The sequence below is a fragment of the Mustela nigripes genome, chromosome 7, assembly GCF_022355385.1.
Source record: "Mustela nigripes isolate SB6536 chromosome 7, MUSNIG.SB6536, whole genome shotgun sequence".
Lineage (NCBI taxonomy): Eukaryota > Metazoa > Chordata > Mammalia > Carnivora > Mustelidae > Mustela > Mustela nigripes.
The window spans coordinates 136376833-136381569 of record NC_081563.1 but is presented as its reverse complement, the minus strand read 5'-3'; positions in this window follow the sequence as shown (position 1 = coordinate 136381569).

The window sequence follows — 4737 nt, the reverse complement described above, 5'->3', positions numbered from 1 at the left end:
GCCCCCTGCCCCTAACTGGGCTCGCAGGCGTCGAGGCCCGGCCCCCGAGGCCTGCCCCCGACTCCGTTCCCCCCCCCCGCCCCCCCCCCCCCCCCCCCAGAGGCCTGGCCCAGGCCTCCTTTGGACAACCGCGGGGCAGGCCTGGGCCCTGAACTCCAGGGCGCCTGGCCCTCCCTTCCTGGGCCTGGTGCGAGCCGGCTAAGGCCCGGGCCCGACCTCCTGACCCCTTCCCTTTCTGGGCGGCCTGGTCCTCCACTGCCACAGCGGCCTGCCGGCCTGCAGGAGGGCAGCAGGGCCTGCCTCCCCGGCCTCCTCACTCCTCTTCTCCGGCTCCCTCCATCCCCGGATCTGACTGCAGCTCAGCCCCGGGCCGTTTCCGTGCTGTGGTCCCGGGTTCTGGCGTCCCCCCGGCCCTCTTCCTGTCCGTCCCTCGCGAGTGCCCCCTGCGACGTTCACAAGGCTTGCTCGCAACGTTCCGGGCGCGGGAGCTCCCTGCTCCCCTGCCCCAGGGCGCGGGAGCGCTCCGCCCTCTGCCCGGGGCGCTCCCGGGGCGCCCGCTTTCCCTTTCCCAAACTGGGCCCGGGCCGGGGGAAGCGCACGAGCGGGGCGGCCTGAGCCTCAGAAGCGTGGCCCCCGGCCGCACACGGTCGCCAGGGGCCTTGGGCGCACATTAGAGTGGAGCCGAGCGGCAGGCAAATTCGCGCCCCAGCAGAGGCGAAGTTTGCGGCGCGCGCGGAGCCGGGGCGGGAGCGGAAAAGTTGGCGGCGACTGCCTCTGGAGGCCGAGCACGCTCCACTGCAGGCGGCGGCTCGCGCTCGCCGGGTTGGGTTTTTTTTTTTTCCAATTCTGAGAAAAGATGTATCCGAAAAACAACCAGGAGAGGAAAAAAAAAAAAAAGCCGGGGCCGGGGCGCCGGGCCAGTCGGGGGTCGCGGGGGGGGGGGCGCCGGCCCTCCCCGGCGGCCGCCTTCTGTAGGGGGCACTGCAGGGTCGTAGAATTTCAAGTGGAAAAGTTCCCCAAACTTGGACAGCCCCCACCCTGCCCCTGCCCAACTTCTTCCTTCGCAGCGAGCCCGGGGCCGCGTGCTGGGCCTGCCGCCGTCCCCGCTCCACGACGAGCCCCGCGGCGCCCCGACGTCCCGCGGGCCGGCCGGGCCGCCCTGGGGTCCGCACCCCCGAGGACCCGGCGGGCAGGGGCTCCGCGGGGCTCGGGCCTCCCGGGCCCCAGCGCGGCGAGCCGGGGTCAGCCGGGCGGCCGAGGCCCGAGCCCCGCCGACCGTCTGACCCGGGGCCGCCCCGCGGCCACCCCGAGGCCGAGGCCCGAGCCGGGCGCGGCGTGGGCCCGAGCGGGCCGGGGTCGCGGAGCCGTGCGGCCGCGCCTCCCCGGGGCCCGAGGGGTCTGGCTCCGGGGCCGGGCGAGCCGGGACCCCCACCGCGGGAGTGCTCGGCGGGGCTCGGCCGTGGGGTCCCCGAGGCGGGAGGTCGCCCGAGCCTGGGAGTGAGCCCTCGCGCCTCCGTGGCTCCTGCGTTCACGCAGCTTTGCACACGCGCGTGTCTGCCGGGTTCCCGCGTGCCGAGCGCGGCGCTCGCGGCGAGAACCGGCGGCCGCGACCCGCTCCCCCGGCAGCGGCGCCGAGCCAGCCGCGGCCCACACTGCCCGCCCGCCCTTCGGGGAGCCCTCGGGGTCCCGGGCCGGGGCGACCCGCGCGCCCCTTTGCTTTTCTGCGGGAGAGTGTGCCTATGGGCGCCTGTGACACTAAAACGAACGTTAAAAACCCCGCTGGGGAACACAGCAATGCACCGAGCGAAGGACGCGAGCGCGCCGGGGAGCCGGGCCGGCGAGCGCGCGGCGGGGAAGGGGCTGCGCTTGCGGCGCCGGGCGGCGGGGGGCGCGGACCCGGGGCTGCCGCGCGGCGACACCCAGCCTCGCGGCCCGCCCCTCCCGAGGCCGCGGCCTCGGCCGGAGCAAGGCGGCCGCTCCGGGGGCGCCGACCCCGGCTCGTCTCCTGCGCGGGAATTCGGGGAGCCGGGGTGTGCGCCCCCGGGCTTCGCGCCGCACCCCGGGAACACTGGCGCGTCCGCCGAACGCGGGAGCGTGCTGTCCCCGCACGCGGTGATGTGACCCCAGGCCGGGCGCACGGCCAGGCCCCCACTGCCCCCTCGGAGAGCGCGTATTGTGCAAATCACAGCCGAGCCGGCCTTTCGGCAGGAACATCGGATTAGACCCGTGGTCCGCGCTGGGTTCCGGACTTGTTTACTTCAGCTCGGCCTCTCCCGGGCTGGACCGCGAGCCTCCTCGCAGGGGCCCAGTTTTATTCATCTGTGTTCCCACCGCCTTCTCACCAGGCTTGGAACAGGCATGTTTTTCAAACATGCTTATGAATGAATGAGAGACGTGCGCTTTAGTCCCCAAGCTCTGCGACCTCCCTGGACTGACTTTGAGCCTTTAAAGCCCTTATCTGTTAAGAAAGGGAAAAAAAAAAAAAAAAATGGAGGGTTTTAATAATCCTTGTAATCTGTGCCCTGTCTGCCTCTCTGGGGCTGTCGTGAAGATCAAGTGGGAAGGGGGGCAACGTTTGTAAACCATCAGATGACGAGCAAATAGCACATAGGATGCTGATTCATTTCGCCCCCTTCGCTGGGAAAGCTTTTAACGAAGTAATTCTTGGGCTTGTTTTTCAGCCGATGGTGGTCGCCCTTCGTGGTCAGTCTTAAATATTTATCGAGGGACAATCCCGTTCTTACATTTAGGAAATCAATCAGGCTTCCATTTCTTTGAGAGAAATGAACAGTGCTTGCACACATAAATAATGGAAGAAAAATCCTCGTATTCCCAAAGCAGCCACCCAAGCAACCCAAGGGCCCAAGAGCAGGGAAATCACAAAGCATCCATGAGATCGGCATAGCAACTCAAAGGCAGCCTTGCACAGCTCTAAGCCAGCCGCATCCAGGCATGGGACTGTGTGCGTGAAATAGTGTTAAGTGAGAAGCAGAGAGGCACGCTGGAAAAGATGGTGTCCGTGTACGCCCTGACCCACGTTGGAAGGGGGAGGAGGATGTAAATCATTACATTTGAATGTTCCTTGGCTGCTTTATTTTCCTGTCAAGTGGCTTAAGCCTGATTTTTTTTTTTTTTTTAAGCATTCCCTCATGGCCAAGTATGTGTTTCCTTGGAATTGAAATCTAGGTTGATGGTTTTATATTTTAAAAGCTTTCATTGTGACTCATTCTTGGCCTGGGATAGGATTCTGTAATACTCCCCAAGCTCAAGGAGCCTGGGTGTCCTGTTTCTTGGGCCTCGTTCGTACCCACTTTCTAACGTTTTGCCAGGGGATCCAAGAAGTCACTTTTGGAGACAAGTGTTTCATTGTCTTCCTGTCGTCTTAATCGGTACGGAAGGGAACCATAAACATGGAATTTCCCGGCTGAAGCCAGACGACGGCAGGGACAGAAGGTTTTCAAGTGCTGACAAGTTAGTGGTTAGACAATATCGGTCAGCAGTGCGAGACTCACATCCTCTGGAGAAGAAGCCGAGATGAGACAGGGCTGGGGAAGGCCTGATTCGGGCCCAGCATGTAGTAAGTTCTACCCACATGGGCAACGGGGTTTGTTACTGGAGCTGTCTTGCCAACACACAAAGGCTCTGCTCTCCCTGGAAGGGAGCAGCTCCAAAGAGCAGGGCATCGTGGCGGGTACTGCACATCTTCAAGATTCCTGTTCTGCGGTCTGGGAATCCAGATGTGCCCACAACCCTGCACCCACGTGGAAGAGGGGTTCAGCAGTCTCAAATACACACCTTTTAACTTTGACCTTCTTAGTACCTCTTAAAAGACAGATGGTCATTCTTTTATCAAGACGAACAGCAAAAACCTCATAAATATCTCCTTTGCACAGATCTGACACAACAAGCAGATTCTGGCCAGATTTAGGAAACAAGAGCTTTCACGTTCTGTCTCCCGGAATAGCTCTCAAGACCTTGAGTGTCTCCAGCCTCAGACTAGCTCTGACCTCAGCCACCACGCCCCTCCCCAGCGGAACGACGCTGGGCAGAGGCAGCAGACTCCATTATATCAGGTTGTAACACCAACATTTCAGTTCAATGGGCATTTCTCCCAACCTAGCAGTGGCCGCATCCGGCTTTTCCTGGGTGCTTCTGAAACGGGCAAAACCCTTGCCTTCAAGGAATTTGCGATCTCCACCGACCCCGCCCGCACCGCGCCTCTAACCCTCTCTCCACCGCCGGCCTCTCTTCCCCTCCATCCACCCCCCACGCTGCAGACATGGTGACCTTTCCAAGGCGCAAACCTCATCATGTCACTGCCTGATTGAGGCCCTGAAACAGCTCCCTCCGGCCCACGCCGGCGACGCTCAGCAGAAAACAGGTGCTCTCTAAGCTGGGCCCTCACTAATAGTAACTAATGACGGTCTTTTCATGGTTGGCAGAAAAAAATTAAGTTAATTGATGGAATAGTCTCCGTTTTAAGTGTTTCTCCCCTCACTTTTCTTAAGCCTTTGGTCCCTTCGACCACTTGGCTATATTGGATTACACTATAAGACTATATCTGATTTGTCCCAGAACCATGAATTTCATTAATTTTTCTTTTTTTTGCACATAGCAACATTTCCTGGTGTTCTGCCTGTGGCTGTTTTGTTTTCTCAACATGGTGGAGTGTCCACGGGGACAGGGACTTGGCATTCAAGGCCCTTCCCCACAGGGCCACCTAAGTGGTGAGCTTTT